General features: G+C 40.7%; 1 protein-coding gene across 1 annotated transcript in view; it reads right to left on the bottom strand.

The window, feature by feature from the left end:
- ZNF81 (zinc finger protein 81) overlaps nucleotides 1–9,877 on the bottom strand; it is a 69,385-nt gene extending 59,508 nt beyond the window's left edge. Inside the window, exon 1 of the mRNA XM_075539540.1 lies at nucleotides 9,810–9,877. The gene's annotated coding sequence lies outside the window, so the exon portion shown is untranslated. The remainder of the gene's footprint in view (nucleotides 1–9,809) is intronic.
- Between the last annotated feature and the right edge of the window lie 9,375 nt (nucleotides 9,878–19,252).

The following is a 19,252-nucleotide window of genomic DNA, read 5'->3' as shown; positions in this document are numbered from 1 at the left end:
GATGGAGGAAGGACCTGGGAGTCAAGGGGCATTTATGGAGGTCTAGAACAAGACATGTACATGCAAATATATAAATGAGGATGGGGAAATAGATCTATGTGTGTATATTTATAGGTTTAGTATTAAGGTGGCGGAAGGACCTTGGGCCTCTAAGCAAGCACTCCCTCAATGCATGAATAATTTCTTTTATTAAATTTGCACTCTATGATGCTTACTCTCCCGACACAACTGCTGAAGCCAAAGTGAGTGAACAAGTAAATGTGGTGAAGAAAGCTGATGGTGCCTGGCTATCAAAAGAGATAGTGACTGGGGTCTTAAAGGCTTGAAGAGAAACAAGCGGCCATCTAGCTCAGAAGCAACAAAGCCCACATGGAAGAACACACCAACCTGTGTGATCACGTGGTCCCAAAGGGATCAGTTATCAGGCATCAAAGAAAAAAAAATCATATCATTGGCTGCACACCTCCATGATACGATCGCCAAAGACAAATGAGTGCATAAGCAAATATGGCGAAGAAAGCTGATGGTGCCCGGCTATCGAAAGAGATAGTGTCTGGGGTCTCAAAGGCTTGAAGGCGAACAAGCGGCCATCTAGCTCAGAAGCAAAAAAGCCCACATGGAAGAAGCACACCAGCCGGTGCGATCACGAGGTGCCAAAGGGACCAGGTATAAGGCATCATGCATAAAAAAAAAGAATATATACTGTGTATATATATATATATATATACCATAGTGAATGAAGGGGGAAGTGCAGAGTGGAGACCCGAGGCCCAAGTGTCAACTACTGGAGATTCCCTCATAGAAGGGTTTAGGAGAGAAGATGGGTCAGTCAAGGTGCGAGGTAGTACTGATGAAGAACACAGCTTTCCCCCAGATCCTGGATGCTTCCTCCCCCCAACTACCATGATCCGAATTCTACCTTGCAGGGCTGGATAGGGCAGAGGTTGTACACTGGTGCATACGGGAGCTGGAGGCACAGGGAATCCAGGGTGGACGATACCTTAAGGACCAGGGGTGTGAGGGGCGATGCTGGGAGAGTGGAGGGTGAGTGGGTTGGAAAGGGGGAACTGATTACAAGGATCCACATGTGACCTCCTTCCTGGGAGATGGACAGCAGAGAAGAGTGGGGGAAGGGAGACTCCGAATAGGGCAAGATATGACAAAATAACAATCTGTGCATTATCAAGGGCTCACGAGGGAGGGTGAAGCGGGGAGGGAGGGGAAAAAAAGAGGACCTGATGCAGAGGGCTTAAGTGGAGAGCAAATACTTTGAGAGTGATTAGGGCAAAGAATGTAGGGATGTGCTGTGTGGATTGTGATAAGAGTTGTATGAGCCCCTAATAAAATGTAAAAAAAGAAAAGAAAAAAAGGGGGAGGGCTTCCAAAAGTTTATGTAAATGTTTCTGTATCTTTTAATTCAATTTTCCATAAACTTATATATGGCAAACAATATTTCTACATGTGTATCTGTATGTACTTTATATATATCCAAGGATATAGTAGAGAATATATGGGGCAAAGCTCTGAAAACTTCTTAGCCATTACCAAACACCTTGTGGGAATGAGTCATTGTGCGTTAGGCTTTAGGGAGACCATTCAGGGGTCCATCTAGATGAATTGGTATAACTGAGTCCATGAAGATAGTGTTCTATATCCTACTTTGGTGAGTAGTGACTGGGGTCTTAAAAGGTTGTGAGTAATTATCTAAGATACAACTCTTGGTCTCTACTAGCCTGGAGCAAAGAAGAGTGAAAAGAATCATCAAACATTCAAGGAAATGATTACTTCAACGGGTTAATGGACCACAGGAACCACAGCTGTAATTATCTCAATGGAAGGTACTGGGCAGAATGGGAGGGGGAAATGCAGAACAAAAGAGAAAATTCATTTTTTTCAAATGCCAGACTTTCCGGTCTGATAAAGACTGGGAGAACCCTAAAACTGTGATCTTTAGACACTTTCAGCCCAACAGTAGACCTATAAACAGTAACAGCAGGGAAGGATGTTCTCCTCAGAACAGTCAACCTTATGAGACGAAACGGGCAGATTTTGCCTTAAAACAAAGCTCAGAAGACAGGAGAGGGCAGGAAAGAAGGACAAAAGAAAATGGGGAACATAGGGAAGAAATGGGGAAAGTGCTGTTATATTATAGGGACTGGAACCAGTGTCACAAAACGAAATGTGCATACTCCGTTCAATGGAAAACTAGTTTTCTGTGTAAAATTTAACCCAAGCCACTCTTTTTAAAAAGTTAAAAAAAAAACAGGATTGTCTACTGCCCCTGGGAAAGGTGTAGTCTAACAGAACAGTGTCCCAAGGCAGTACAGACGGTTACCACTCAACGAAGAGCTACAAGGTCGGTGTCCAAGTTCACCCAGAGGCGCTTCAGCAACTCTATGGAGCAGTTTTACTTTGCACACAGGGTATCCCCATGAGTTGGAGTAATAACAACAGAACAGAAATTCTCTTTTGAAAAGACCCACCCTATTCCAGCCAAACACTAATAGAATACGGTTTTTTTCAAGAATCTATAAAACACTCATCAAGATAAACTATAACTGGGGTCATAAAAACTTAGCAAGTTGAAATTATTCTCTGGCTATAATGGGATCGAATTAAAAAAATCAATAATAGAATCAATAAAAACCAAGAGTTTGGAAATTAAACAACACATTACTAAATAATCTGTGAGTCAAAGAAGTCTCAAGGGGAATAGAAAAAGTATAGCAAACTAACCCTCAGTCCATTGCTGATGGGAATAGAAAATTGCACAGTTACTGTGGAAAATGGTTTGGTAGCATCTCAGGAAGTTGAAGATAGAAGTACCATATGACCCAGCAGTTCCCAATCCTAGGTACAGACCCCAAAGGAGTAAAGGCAAGAACAGAAACAGAAACCTGTATACCAATCTTCATTGCAGCTCCTTTCACAAGAACCAAAATGTAAAACCAAACTCACTGTTCTTCAGCAGACAGATTAATAAGCAAAATGTGGTATACAGATGTGGTAGAATATTACAGTCACAAAAAGGAATGAAGCTCAGATGTAATATTCTATTATATGCATGTACCACATTTTGCTTATTCATATGTTGATGAACCTTGAAAATGTTATTTAGAGTGCAATAAATGAATCATAAAAGCATAAATATGTAGGATCTTACTTATATGAAAGAAGCAATTATATAGTTAGAGGCAAAGGGACAATGGCAGGGGAAGCTGGCAGGAAATGGGGTGCCAACAACAAGTACAAGAAAGAAGAAATGTCCTGGAATTGAGTGTGGTAATGGTTGTACAACATTCTTTTTTACATTTTATTAGGGGCTCATACAACTCTTATCACAGTTCACACATACATCAATTGTATACCTCACATCTGTACATTCATTGCCCTCATCATTTTCAAAGCATTTGCTCTCCACTTAAGCCCTTTGCATCAATGTACAACTTTTTTTAATAACTCATTTAATTGGGGGCTCTTACAGCTCTTATCACAATTCATATATATATCCATTGTGTTGAGCACATCTGTACATATGTTGCCATCATCATTTTCAAAACATTTTCTTTCTACTTGAGCCCTTGGTATCAGCTCCTCTTTTCCCCCTCCCTCCTCCACCCTCCTACCCTCGTGAACCCTTAATAATTTATAAATTATTTTAGTTTCATATGATACACTGTCTGTCTCCCTTCACACACATTTCTGTTGTTCATCCCCCTGGGGTGGTGATGTCTATCATTGTGATCAGTTCCCCCATTCTCCCCCTTCTTCCCCCACCTTCCGCATACCATCATGGTATTGCTACTCTCATTATTGGTCCTGAGGGGGTTATCTGTCCTGAATTCTGTGTGTCGAGAGCTCTTATCTGGACTGGTGTACATGTTCTGGTCTAGCCAGATTTGTAAGACAGTGGGGGGTAGGGGTAAGAAGGATTCAAGAACTAGAGGAATGTTGTGTGTTTTGTCAGTGCTATTCTGCACCCTAGCTGACTTGTCCCTTCCTTGTGACCCTTCTGTGAGGGGTTGTACAACTTTTATGAGTGTAACTGAACTATTAAAACATATGTGTGAACGGCTGGAGCCAAAGTGGGTGAACAAGTAAATGAGGTGAAGAAAGCTGATGGTGCCCGGCTATCAAAAGAGATAGTGACTGGGGTCTTAAAGGCTTGAAGTTAAACAAGCGGCCATCTAGCTCAGAAGCAACAAAGTCCACATGGAAGAACACACCAGCCTGTGTGATCGAGTGGTCCCAAAGGGATCAGTTACCAGGCATCAAAGAACAAAAAATCATATCATTGACTGCACACCTCCATGATAGGATCGCTGAAGACAAATGGGTGCATAAGCAAATGTGGTGAAGAAAGCTGATGGTGCCCGGCTATCAAAAGAGATAGTGTCTGGGGTCTTAAAGGCTTGAAGGTGAACAAGCGGCCATCTAGCTCAGAAGCAAATAAGCCCACATGGAAGAAGCACACCGGCCAGTGCGATCACGAGGTGCCCAAGGGACCAGGTATAAGGCATCATGCAAAAAAAAAAAAAGATATAAGTGTGTGTATGTATGTGTATATATGTGTATATGTATATATGTATGTGTATATATGTATATATATATATATATCATATTAAATGAAGGGGGAAGTGCAGAGTGGAGACCCAAGGCCCAAGTGTCGGCCAATGGAGATCCCCTCATAGAGGGGTTTAGGAGAGGAGATGGGTTAATTAGGGTGTGAGGTAGTATCGATGAAGAACACAGCTTTCCCCCAGATCCTGGATGCTTCCTCCCCCCAATTACCATGATCTGAATTCTACCTTGCAGGGCTGGATAGGACAGAGGCTGTACACTGGTACATATGAGGGTTGGAGGTACAGGGAATCCAGGGTGGATGATACCTTCAGGACCAAGGGTGTGAGGGACGATGCTGGGAGAGTGGAGGGTGAGTGGGTTGGAAAGGGGGAACTGATTACAAGGATCCACATGTGACCTCTTCCCTGGGAGAGGGACAGCAGAGAAGGGGGGAAGGGAGACTCCGGATAGGGCAAGATATGACAAAATAACGAGGTATAAATTATCAAGGGCATATGAGGGAGGGGGGAATGAGGAGGGAGGGGGGAAAAAAGAGGACCTGATGCAAGGGGCTTAAGAGGACAGCAAATGCCTTGAGAATGATTGGGGCAGGGAATGTATGGATGTGCTTTATACAATTGATGTATGTATATGTATGGATTGTGGTAAGAGTTGTTTGAGTCCCTAATAAAATGTAAAAGAAGGAAAGAGAAAAAAATGTTTAGGGCAAAGACTATACAGATGTGCTTTATACAATTGATGTATGTATATGTATGAACTGTGAAAAGAATTGTATCAGCCCCAATAAATTGTTAAAATAAAAAAAATTTAAAAAAATTTAAGAAAACATATGTGTGAATTGTATGTTGGTAAAACTGTTAAAATAACAATTATTTTTTTTAGTTTTCGTTAAGCCTTTTTTTATTTAGAGATAACAATTATTTTTTAAAAGAAACAATTATAAAGAGACCAATGATTTTTTTATTAAAAAAGACAAGTAGGAATAGGGGGTGATGAATGGAATAGCAGTGGAATATTCTGGAGAGAAATGGCAAAGATGGTAGTATACCATGAGAAGTGTGGTTCATATCACTAAATTGGGAATATAGAATCTGTTGTGTAGGTGGGTATTTCAGCATGTATGTTTCACCACAACAAAGAAAGAGGAGCCCACTACCTCTGGGCTCTGAGGATGAGTCATTCTTTGAAGCAGTGGTAGAGAGAGAAACCCCTAGGACCTCGGAAGAGCATGTTCAAGATCTCTGTCTGAAGTAGTAGTGCTACCAAGACCAGATGCATCAGAGACTTTGTTCCAGACACTCAGAGGTGCAGCACCAAGATTATGGGGTACCTTCTCCTCATCTAGTCAAAGACCACGGAACTGTGGAACTGAGCAACAAGCAGGCTACCTTTCTTTTTCTTTTTCAAATCATTTTATTAGGGGCTCATACAACTCTTATCACAATCCAGACATACATCAATTGTGTAAAGCACATTTGTACATTCATTGCCCTCATCATTCTCAAAACATTTGCTCTCCACTTAAGCCCCTGGCATCAGCTCCTCATTTTTTCCGCCTCACTCCCCCCTCCCTCATGAACCTTTGATAATTTATAAATTATTATTTTGTCATGTCTTACACTGTCCAATGTCTCCCTTCACCCACTTTTCTGTTGTCCGTCCCCCAGGGAGGAGGTTATATGTAGGTCCTTGTAATCGGTTCCCCCCTTCCACCCCACCTTCTAGGCTACCTTTCTGGATATGGAAAGAGACATGATTGATGGCTGAGGAGACCAATGACTTACTACTTCCTGATCCTGACTTGACTATTGACTTCCCTAATGAGCCCCATCATTAGACAGAACAGGGACTTCTGCCCTGTCTGCTAAAGGGATGAGCAAAAGACTCTATGTGAACTGGCTTGGTAAACACCCTAACTTTAAAGGCAGTCTGCAGTAATATTCTGGCACAGGATTATACTCAAAGAGAATTCTGAAACATGTTGATTCAAAGCAGCAGTCCAGATAAAACCGAAAGCAATAATGTGTGCGACCCAAGGAGGAACCGAGGAACTACTCAGAGAATTGCTTGACCATCTATCTGGAGGGCAGAAACCCCCTCCCTTTTGAAGGTGCCAAGTGAAACTAGAAGTGATCCCCTAGACAACGTCCTCACCTCACCTTGTGGGGGGGGGGGATCCGCTTCTTCTCTTTTGAAGTGACTCTATGCTTTAATAAACTTGTGTCTTAATTCTTTAAAAAAAACAGTAAGAAAGAAAGAGGAGAAATACATTGAATTAAATGAAAATATCAAATATCAAAACTTATGGGATATAGCTAAAGTAATGTTGAAAGTGAAATGTAAGGGGGACAGACAACAGAAAAGTGGGTTAAGGGTGACAGCAGTCGATGTAAGACATGAAAAAATAATTTATAAATTATCAAGGGTTTAAGAGGGAGGGAGGGTGGGGGGAGAGGGGGGAAAATGAGGAGCTGATACCAAGGGCTCAAGTAGAAAGAAAATGTTTGGAGAATGATGATGGCAACAAATGTACAGATGTGTGTGACACAATGGGTATATGTATGGATTGTGATAAGAGCTGTAAGAGCCCCCAATAAAATGATTTTTAAAAGCCTACAGTAGAAAAGAAGATATTTTAATCAATAAGCTCCCACTTTAAGAAACTAGGGAGGCAAAAAGAAACCCAAATTAAGCAGAAGGAAGGAAGTAACAGATTAATAGCAGAATTCAATGAAATTGAAAACAATCAATGAAACCTCAAACTGGTCCTTTGAAAAGAAATTGGTAAAATTCTAGCAAGATTGACAAAAAAAATAAAGGGAAACATACCAATATCGGGAATTAAATGACATAAAACTACAGATTCTGCAACCATATAGGTTTAATATTGTGATTATTGTGATATTTAATATATATTATGATATTTAATATAATATAAATATTGTGATATTTAATATATAGGTTTAATATTGTGATTACTAAATACAACTTCATGCACATAAATGCAACTTAGATAAAACAGTCCAATTCCTCAGCTACCACCCCCTCCACACACAGACTACCACAACTCTATGAGAGTCATTCGAACAGGCCTATAACTATTAACCAAAGGAATCCTGGTGGCATAGTAGTTATGCCTTGTGTTGCAATCCACAAGATCAGCAGTTCAAAACCATCAGTTGCTCCATGGGAGAAAGATGGGGTTTTCTACTCTTGTCAACAGTTACAATTTTGGAAACACACAGTGACCATTCTACCCTGTCCTATAGGGTTGCTATGAGTCAGCAACAACTTGATATCAGTGGGTTTGGTTTGGGGTATAACTATTAACTAATAGTGACATTATAGAACAGAGTAGAACTGCCCTTCAGGTTTCCAAGATTTTCAATCTTTGTAAAAGAAGACAGTTTCATCTTTCTCATGGAAGGAGTGTTGGCCTTTCTCATAGAGGGAGTGGTTAGCAGCTCAATCTATAACCAGTATGCCACCAAAATCACTATGAATTGAAATCAACTCAACAGTAGTACATTATAACCATTAATGATATTGGAAATTGAAGCCATAATTTAAAAGATTCTAAAAGGAAATTTCCAGAGCCAGATAGTTTGACTGGAAAATTCTATCAACATCAAAGAATAATTAGCACTAATTCTACAAAATATTTTTCCAGAAAAATATTAGAGAGAAGAATGCAATCCCCAACTGATTCTATGATACCAACATTATACTAACACTAAGAGCAGAGAAAGACAGTACCAAAAAAAAAAAAAGAAGAAGAAGAAGAACTACAGACCATTGTCTCTCATGAGTTTAGCTATAAAAATCCTCAAAAAAGTACTAGGTAACCAAACCCAGTAATATAAAGAATTAAACACCACAACAAGGTGGGGTTTACTCCCGTAATGCAAGGCTGGCTCAATATCACACTGTGACCCACCATAATAAGAGAAAAGGAAGGAAAATAAAAGTTATAGAGATAAGAAAGGAAAAATAGAAATGACATGATTGCTGGCATAGAAAACCCAAAGAATCTGTTTTCAAAAGCTATAGAACTAATAAGTAGCTCAGCCAAATCACCGGATACAAGATCAACTGACAACAGTTCTATTCCCGTATATATGTAACAAACATGCAGAAACCAAAATGTTAAAGAGCATTACTTACAACCACTTCCAAAAAAGCACAGTCATGTATATGCGTAACAAAACATGTAGAGAACTTATATGCCAAAAATACAAAAGCCAAAGAAGATATAAATATATGGAGAACCGTACAGTGTTAATGGGAAGGGAAATTTAACATAGAAAGACAGTCAATCTTACTAAATTGATATATAGGTTTAATGTAAATTCAAGCAAAACCCCAACAATATGTTTCATAGATAAAGATCAAAGTATTCTAAAATTTATATAGAAAATAAAGGACCACGAAGAGCTAAATTTTGAAAGATAATAAAGTAGGAAGACTCACTCTAATTTCAAGGCTGATTATACAACTACAGTAATTAAGATAGTGTAGTATTGGTACAACAAAAGAAAATACAAAATCAGAAATAGCCCACAGAATACAGCCAACTCATTTTTTATAAAGGTGCGAACAATTCAGTGGAAAGATAGTGTTTTCAACAAATGGTTCGTGAGCAATTGAACAATGAAAATGAACATCAACTGGACATCAACAGAAATGATTCTCGATCTAAATATTCCACAAAAAGTAGCAACATAGACCATGGTCAGTAGCAAAGAAATACTGACAAATTGCAATCACAGTGAAGAATGCACATATTCTGTAGCAATAATAGAAGAGGCAGACAAAAAGAAAAAGTACACATTTTGTACAACACAATTAACAACTAAATAATTAAATATTACTTTCAATTTACATCTAGAACCTTTATTTTAAAAATCACCACAAACTAGGCCATAAGTCTTCAATTTCATCAAACAGCTGCAGGTAGACACCTCTGACCAGAGAAAACTGAGATTAGCAATCCATTAAAACTATTAACTTCTGGAAATTGTAAACGTACTTATAAATAAGAAAAAGTATTAACTCTTAGAAAACACTTAGAACATAATGCAGCAAACCTTGTACGTCTTAGAGCGAACTTTAAGACCTTAACGTTTATATTAAAAGAAAAAGCCTGAAAATTAATGAGCTAATTGCCCAACTAAATTTAGAAAGACGATTTTATCACTGACCACACAAAATACCCCAACACTCACCCAGCCCGGCCCCCCATCACCTCAACATCCCTCCGGCACTGGGCCCTGGAAATTCTCCTGACAATAACTATTAAACCGCTGCTGGGAGCCACAGCCGCTTCCGGTGGCCGCCTCTAGCACCGCCCCTTCACGGGTTTGAGGAATTTGCATGGGGGCAGGAGATGGGAGGGTGTGCGCATGTGCATAGTCCTCTTCGAAACTGCTGTCAACCAAGAGTATTCAGGGAGCAGTTATGGAGTAGGTGCTTTGGGGGGTTTAAATGGAAGGCGGGGAACATGGCCGCGCCCAAGTAGCACTTCTCTATGGGGCACGCCATGTTGAAGGAGGGTCTCTTCCGTACTGAGTAAGGACGCCTTTAAACTCACGGAGCAAAGGATGGAGCGATCCCACAGGTGGCTGAGAGCCCGGATAGACCCGTTTCTCCGAGCGGGTCTGCAGGAGTCTTTGGGTCTGGTCTCCACAAATCTAAGTAATGTTACTGAAGCTTAGATGCCGCTTGTCCAAGCGAGGACCACAGGCTGAAAAGAGGACAGTCAGGCGTGGTCACAGGTCTCTCCTGGAACGTACCATATTGTGGGGAGGGGGTAATGGCGGGAATCAAAATTGCGCTGGGGGGGGGTGGGGGAAGGAAAGAGGTCAGTGTTAGATTCCACCTGCTGTCTGTCAGGAGATGGGCTGTGATATTTGACTGCCTCCATAATCTCCATTATCTCTCACCCCAGCTTCAGTTATTCTCCCAGTGGGCAGTTCAACCCTGTCCTGTAAAGTCAGTGAGTCGCAGTGAGTTTGGTTTACGGTTTTTTTTTATCCTTCAAAGGGAAATGTGTACAGTTCTCTTTCTCCAGGAAGCCCTGCTGGCAGAGGCAGAAAGCTCAGTGCCTCTCTGGCTCCACTGGTGAGGGAAGTACTGGAGGGGACCTGGCAGACTCAAGTGGGAACTCACTCTGAGCTCTCAGTCCAGTGAAATCCTCTCTGGATCTCTTTTAACCATCTCTAGTGCAAGAGGAAGGAGTCCTGGTAGTGTAGTGGTTACACATTGGACTGCTAACTGCAAGGTAGACAGTTCAGAACCACCCACTGGCCACTCCACAAGAGGAAGAGCTACCTACTCCCATAAGGAGTTTCAGTCTTGAACACTCGCAAGGTGAGTTCTACTCTGTCCTACAGGGTCACTATGAGTCAGCATCAGATGACGGCACTGAGTTTGAGTTTGGGGGTTGTTTGTTTATTTGTTGGTTTGAATGCAAGAGATAGCCTAGACCAGTGGTTCTCAACCTGTGGGTCGCCCAATTCATAGCAGTAGCAAAATTATAGTTATGAAGTAGCAACGAAAATAATTTTATGGTGGGGAAGGTCACCACAACATGAGGAACTATTAAAGGGTGGCCGCATGAGGAAGGTTGAGAACCACTGTCCTAGACCAATAAGCCTGAAGTCACCAGGGACTAACTTGTAGTCTGACAGAGTTAGGTTAATTGACCCATTGTATTGAGGGAAACCACACATCAGAGGGGGAGGGGATCCTCACTGAACAAGATGGGAGTTATTAAGGATTCAGAGCCAAGGTAGCACTCAGGTGACATTTAAATGAAGCAGTGTTTGGATAAGCTCAAAGCAGAGCAGGTCTGTGTGTAAACATAAGATCTGAACTGTAAGACAGGCCCAAATCCTGTTTTCTTGAAATCAATAACATTGTGATAGACATAGAATAGTCGTAGTCCAAATTCCCCTCCAGTCGCTCTGGACCTGGGCTGGAAATCAGGGCTGCTTTTTCTGCGTGACTTAAATTCTCCAGACAAGCGTAGATTACCGTATTTCGTTTTCACAAATAAAATTTCAAACAGTAAAGATTCTGACAGTCTAGAGTTTTAGAGAATGAAGATTCTCAGTGATAAGAAAGTAATCGTCATTCAAATTAGAAACCCCTGATGGCATTTACATGCCGCAGCTGTACATGGGAGAAATCAGAAGGTTTCCGATTAACTGCAGATGGTTTGATCTGTGTTGGTGCTCTTAGTCTAATGAATGGCAATTTATTTTAAGTCTAGGTTAATTTTTACCTTCTTACAAGTTTGATTTTCTGCTTTTCCCAGATCCTCTTTCTCCCTCTTCATTCCTAGTCTGAGTGCTGGATGGATGAATGAATAAATAAAAGGATAAATGGAATCCATCAAGCATGTTAGGCTTACTACATTCCTCATAGAGTTCCAGTTATCATTGTCAATGTTATTGGGTCATAATGAAACTATAACCCAAGACAAACTTACTGCCATGGAGTTAATTCTAACTCATAGCAACCCTATTGGACAGGATAGAACTGACTCTGTGGGTTTCTGAGATTAGAACTCCTTACAGGAGTAGAAAGCCTCATCTTTCTCCTGTGGAGCGGCTGTTAGCTTTGAACTGCTGTCCTTAAAGTTAGTAGCCCAATGAGCCACTACACCAGGGCTCCGAATGGAATGTTGTTGTTATTGTTGTTGTTTTCCATTGAGTCAGTACCAACCCATAGGGACTCAATGTACAACAGAATGAAACACTGGTCCTGTGCCATCCTCCCAATTGTTCCTATGCATAAGCCCATAGTTGCAGCTACTGTGTCATCTATCTCTTGAAGACCTTTCTTTCGCTGCCCTTCTAATTTACCAAGCACGATGTCCTTCTCCAGGGACTAGTCTCTCCTGATAATATATCTAAAGTATGTGAAACGAAGTCTCACCATCCTCGCTTGTAAGGAGCATGCTGACCATACTTATTGCAAGACAGCTTTGTTGGTTCTTTGGGCAGTTCATAGTACTCTCAATATTCTTTGCCAGCACCAGAATTCAAAAGCATTGAGTCTTCCTTATGTAATGTCCAACTTTCACATGCATATGAGATGATTGAAAATGTCATGACTTGGGTCAGACACACCTTAGGCCTCAAAGTAACATCCTTGGATCCTTGACAACTTCAGTCTTTTCTCCATTTATCATGATGTCATCACATTGGTCCAATTGTGAGGATTTTGGTCTTCTTTGCATTGAGTTGCAATTCATACTGAAGCCTGAATCCTTGATCTTCATCAGCAAGTGCTTCAAGGCCTCCTCACTTTCAGCACACAAGGTTGTGTCATCTGCATATCATAGGTAGTTAACAAGCCTTCCTCCAAACCTTGTCATATTCTTCACCATTTACTCCAGCTTCTCGGATTTGTTGCTCAGAATACAAATTCAATAAGTATAGCAAGAGCCTTGATGCCCGTCTTCCCTGATTTCAAACCTTGTTCTGCTCACACAACCGCCTTTTGATCCACCTACAAGTTTCGGATGAGCACAATTAAGTGCTCTGGAATTCCCATTTGTCTGAAGTCTATCCATAGTTTGTTATGATCAACAAAATTGAATGTCTTGACATAGCCGATAAAACACAAATAAGCATCTATCTGGTATTCTCTGCTTTGAGCCAAAACCCATCTGACATCAGGAATAATATTACTTGTTGCACGGCCTCTTCTGAATCCAGCCTGAACCTCTGGCAGCTCCTTGTCAATGTACTGTTGCAACCGTTGTTGGATAGTCTTCAGCAAAACATTACCTGCATGTGATATCGATATTGTTATATACTTTGATTGAGCATTCTGTTTGGTCACCTTTCTTCGGAGTGGGTAAGAATATGGATCTCTTCCAGGCAGCTGGCTAAGAAGCTGTCTTCCAAATGCCCTGGCATAGATGAGTGAGTGCACTCAGTGCTTCATCAGCCTGTTGAAACATTTCCATTGGTATTCATCAAGTTCTCACTGATGCTTTCAGTGCAGCTTGAACTTCCCTCAGCACCATTGGTTCTTGCTCATATGCTCCCTCCTGAAATGGTGAGATGTCGACTAGTTCTTTCTGGTACCGTGATTGTGTATTCTTTCCATCTTCTTCTGATGCTTACTGCATCATTCAAAAATTTCCTCCTATCAATATTTCAACTCAAGGCTTGAATTTTTTACTTGGCTCTTTTAGTTTCAGATATGCTGAGTGTGTTCTTCCCTTTTGCTTTTCTAACTCTAGGACTATACACCTTTCATTCTAATATTTTACTTTGTCTTCCTCAGTTGTCCATTGAATTTTTTTGTTCAGCTGTGTGACATCATTGTTTTTTCCATGTACCTTAGCTACTCTACAATTAGAGCAAGTTAGAGTCTCTTCTGACATCCACTTTGATCTTTTCTTTCTTTTAATGACCTTTTGCTTTCTCCATGGATGATGTTCTTGATGTCCTCCCACAGCTTATCAGGTCTTTTGTCATTAGGGTTCAATGAGGCAAATCTGTTCTTGAGATTTTATTGAAATTCAGGTGAGATAGACTCAAGTTTGTATTTTGGCTTGTGAATTGGTTTTGATTTTTTTTCAGCTTCAACCTGACCTAACACATAAGCCCTTGATGGTCTGTTCCACAGTCAGCCCCTGGCCTGGTTCTGGCTGCCGACATTGAGCTTCTCCATCATCTCTTCCAATTGTAGTCAATTTGGTTTCTGTGCACTCCATCTGGAGAAGTCCATATGTATAGTTGACCTTTGTGTTGTGGAAAAGGGTATTTGCTATGAACAAGTTGTTCCTCTTGCAAAATTCTATTATGTGATTTTCGGTTCAGTTTCTTTCACCAAGACCATATTTTCCAACTACTGTTCCCTCCTCTTTTTTCCAACATTTACATTCTAGTGGACAATAATTACCAATGCATCTTGGTTGCAAATTTGAGAGTGAAGAATTTGGTAGAATTCTTCCATTGCTTCCTCACTAACTTTAATGGTTGGTACACAAATATGAACAATAGTTGTGCTGATTAGATTTCCTTGAAGACAGATTGTGTCTTTCATTGAGTAGGAAGCTATAATATTTTCTGACTCAAAATGGCCAATATCAGTCCATGTTAGCTTATTAACGTCTAGGATATTAATCTTCATGTATTCCATTTCATTTTTGATGACTTCCAATTTTCCTAGATTCATACTTGGTACACTCCAAGTTCTGGTTATTAATTGATATCTGCAGCTGTTTCTTCTCATTTCAGGTTGTGCCCCATCAGCACATGAAGACCTCAACGGCTTTATTCCCACAGGCTTTACTCCACTGAAGTCACCGTGGTCGGGTCTATTTTGAGCAAGCAGTAGCTCCTCCTCAGTCACATTTAGAGTGCCTGCAGAGCCGAGGAGTCCATCCTCTGGCACTATCTGACAATATTCTGCCTTTAGTATTTGACAATATTTTGATTGTGTATATCAGGTTTTCAACAGCTACTTTCTCCAAAGTGTACAGAAATTCCTTCATCATTGTCTGTTCTTAGTCTGGAAGCCTTGTGGAAATCTGTTCACTTGGGGTGGTCCTGCTGGCATTTGAAGTACCAGTGACAGAGCTTCCAGCAGCACAGCCACACATGAGCCACCATAGTATGCAAACTGACAGACAAGTGGTGGAATGAAACTCTAGTTACTTTAAAGAACATTGAAAAGATAGAACCAGTGAATATATGAAAGGATATCCAAAGTCATTCGCTATGAGGAAAATTCAAATAAAGGCATGATGAGATGACATTTTATACCCATTCAACTTGCAAACATTTTAAAGTCTGATAATACCAAGTGCTGAAGAGCATGTGGATGTATAGGATCTTTTATGTTCTGTTGAAGAAATGGAAATTAGTGTAATGCTACCACTTTAGAGAATAGTTTGGCATCCCTTCTTGCAGTTGAATATTTACGTGTCTCATAATCCAGTGTATTCACTCTTAGGAATATGTCTAAGAGAAATATTTACACAGGAGATTTAATGCATCCATGGCATCCTGTTCGCAATAGCACAACTTTTTTTGTTGTTTTCAATTTTCGTAAAACTTATTCCTAATAATTCCCAGTGATCATCGTGTGTCCTTTGAGATAACTGAGGGTGAGGAAAAGGCCAGGGACGTTGTCATGATGCATCTCTCTTTTTCTGTAAAATAGGCAGAATAATGGTGTTGTCGGATGACATGGAGTCGGTCTGACCCGAGGGCCTAATAGAAGGAAGACTGCCTGGTCGTGCGCCATCCTCACACTTGACCCATAGTTGTAACCACTGTGGCAATCCGTCTCCTTAAGGGCCTTCCCCTCCTTCGATGCCCCTCCACTTGACCAAGCATGATGTCCTTCTCAGGAACTAGTCTCTCCTGACAACACGTCCAAAGGATGTAAGATGAAGTCTCACCATCCTTGTTCTAAAGAGCACTCTAGCTGTACTTCTTCCAAGACATATGACTTTGTCCTTTGAACAGTTCACGGTATTTTCATTATTCTTCTCCAGTACAAGTCAAATATAGAATAATAGTAACAACTAATTGCCCAGTTTGTTATAAAAATCAAATGAGCTGCCAGATATGCACCTTTGTATCATCCATACTTCCTTTAAACAATTGTAAGTACTAGTACTTTTCAACACTTGGAGCCCTGCTCTTGCAATGGGCTATGCATTGGGCTGCTAACCTCAAGTTCAGCAGTTCTAACCCACCAGCTGATATGTGGGAGAAAAAGAGTAGGCTTTCTACTCCCATAAAGAGTCACAGTCTCAGAAACCCACAGGAACAGTTCTACTCGGTCCTACAGAGTGACTAGGAGTTGGGATTGACTTGATGACAGTGCGTTTGGGTTTGGTTTGTTCAACACTTAAGAAGCCGTGGTGTTGTAGTGGTTAGGTACTTGGCTGTTAATCAAAAGGTCAGTGGTTTGAAGTCCCAGCTGCTCCATGGGAAAAAGATGCGGTGGTTACCTTCCATGAAGATTTACAATCATAGAAAACCTATGGGGTAGATCTACTCTGCCACATGGGGTCGCAGTGAGGCAGAATTGACGCAATGGCAATGGGTGTTCATGGGTATTTAATGCTTACCTTACAGGTATCATCTCATGCACTTTTCATCACTCTTTAAGGGAGAAATATTCACACATATTTGGAAACCTATACCCAAAAGTAACTTCATTTCTCCCTGGCAAAATCTTAAAGATCTGGGGCTCCTATCTGCACTAATTTTAGTCCAAACATTGTCATCACTTCCCCACCCCTCTGTAACTATTAACTAGAGTTAGTTGTTTGTTTTTTCTGTTTGGTTTGAAGTTGTTTGATCCAGCGTAGCGAGCTGCCCTTTGTGCCTCCAGGAAGTGATTTGTGGGGTGAATGTGGCATGATCAATCACGTGGACACTGTCTTTTCAGGGTTTCCTAGGTGCCTCTGCACCTAGAATCCCTGGGCCAGACTCCTGAGCAGCCACTGCAGGATCTTCTGTCCCACCCCAGCCTGCCTCATCCCAGCAGTTCCAATTGAGTCCACAGGGCCAGCCTGGTTCAGTCTCCTGAGAAGAGGAAGCTGTCAGCAAGAGAGCCCTAGGGCCGAGGCCCTGCATGCCCATGTCAGCTAATAGGAACGCTCCCCAGTGCCTCTGGCCCTGGCCGAGGAGGGCCACTGTAACTTGTGTGAGGTGAGGCAGAGAGAACTTCAGGGACATTCAACTCTTCAGTATGGGGTTGCTGTGAGTCAGAATTAGCTAGACAGGGGGAAAAACTCACTGCCATTGAGTTGATTCCAACTTATATGGACCCTTTAAGACAGAGTAGAACTGCCCCTGTGGGTTTCCTGGACTGTAACTCTTTCTTTCTCCTGCAGAGTGGCTGGTGATTTTGAACTGCTGACCTTGCAGTTATCAGCCAACATGTAACTTGCTATGCCACCAGAGCACCTCTCTTCTAGGATCAGGGAAATATGGACAGACTGGACGGAGTCAACAACAGACCATAATTCATACCATGATGAATGAATTTTAGTAACATACTTATAAAAATTGAGTAGCAAATTTATATATTTCCTGGTCGATACAAAAAGGAAGAAATATAAGCAGTTACATTGTCTACCAGAACAGGGCAACAATTCCTCTGTGATAAAGGTTCCTTGGAATGGAATTTTAAAAGATTTTTGATGGATCTTCACGATATGCTGGACAACTGGTATCTTTAAAAAAAGACACCTTGTCACTTGATCTCCCTTTTGATGCAGAGTAATTTATTCCAGCTTTTATATTTGTTTGATTCTGTCATGGTTGTTGGGTTGGTTTTGTGTTTTTATTTGGTACGCTTTCCTGTGTATGAAGTCCTGGATAAGTGAATCTGTAGAGACGGCAAGTGGATAAATAGTTTCTAAGGGACATGCAGGGGAGGGTAGTGGGGGTGGAGGGAGGAGATGGAGAACTAACAATAATGAGTACAAGGAGAAAGAAATAGCCTAAAATTATTCATTAATGATTGTACAACTATTTTGCATATAACAGAATTACTGAAATGTATGCTGTGAATTATATCAATAAAACCTTTTAAATGCTTCATAAGTGATGGTTTGTACCTCCTCTTGAATCTCGTATGTGCATGATTGCTAAATATTTTTATTAATGTTTTACTAAGATTTATCAGATTTAGGTGGAGTGAACTTGATCCAGAGATTATAAAATTCACTGCAATCTTTTCACTTAATTTTTTAAATGTTTAGTGTTTATTGATTACTGTCTAAATCACTTATTTCACTGTTGTTCTTGTTGTTAGGTGCTGTCGAGTCAGTTCCACTTCATTGTGACCCTATGAACAACAGAATGTAACACTGGCCAGTCCCACACTAGCCTCACAATGGTTCTGCTGTTTGAGTCCATCGATGCAGCCACTGTGTCCGTCCATCTCACTGAGAGCCTTCCTTTTTTACAGCCCTGCTACTTTACCAAACAGTATGTCCTTTTTCAGGGACTAGTCTCTTCTGACAACATGTCTAAGGTACATGAGATGAAGTCTCACCATCTTTGCCTCGAAGGCTGTACATTATTTCATTATGGTTGGCAAAATAGATTTATTTGTGATATGATTTTTCTTTTCTTTACAAAATTATGAATAAAAATAAGAAGAGTCAACCTGGAAGCGTCTAAAGAACATTCTGGTAGGTACCAACAAGGGTGCTCCTTCTCTTAAAGGATGTCCACGTTACTCATCAGGATGCTAAAAAATGAGATCCAGTTAAAATCACGGAACAATTAAAACAAAGAGTGAAGCTGTTATGGATCTGTATGTTTTAGATGCACTGATACACTTTCTGTAAAATAATAATGTACAGAGAGTAAATATTTATTTTCATATAAAGCTCAAAGTGAGTTGACAGAAGACTAGTGCTGGCTGCTTTTTAAAAATATAGTAATAGTCTATTTTGTACAAGGAAGAACATTCAGACAAGTAAGGCTGTGAGCAATTAATCACTGGAAGTGTTAAAGCAAATGTTTAATCTCCATTCTGTTCAGGATATTTTAGAAAGTATTTCTGTATAGGTTGGGTTGCTGGAGTCAGTGGTTTCCAATGCCACAATGTCAATAAGTTACCGTGTGTCTGTGGTACAAGCTAGACTTTATTCTGCATCTCTGTGAAA

This window comes from Tenrec ecaudatus, chromosome X (genome assembly GCF_050624435.1).
Source record: "Tenrec ecaudatus isolate mTenEca1 chromosome X, mTenEca1.hap1, whole genome shotgun sequence".
In the NCBI taxonomy this organism is placed as follows: Eukaryota; Metazoa; Chordata; class Mammalia; order Afrosoricida; family Tenrecidae; genus Tenrec; species Tenrec ecaudatus.
Note: the sequence above shows the minus strand (reverse complement) of the source record. Positions and strands in the feature narration are given on the sequence as shown.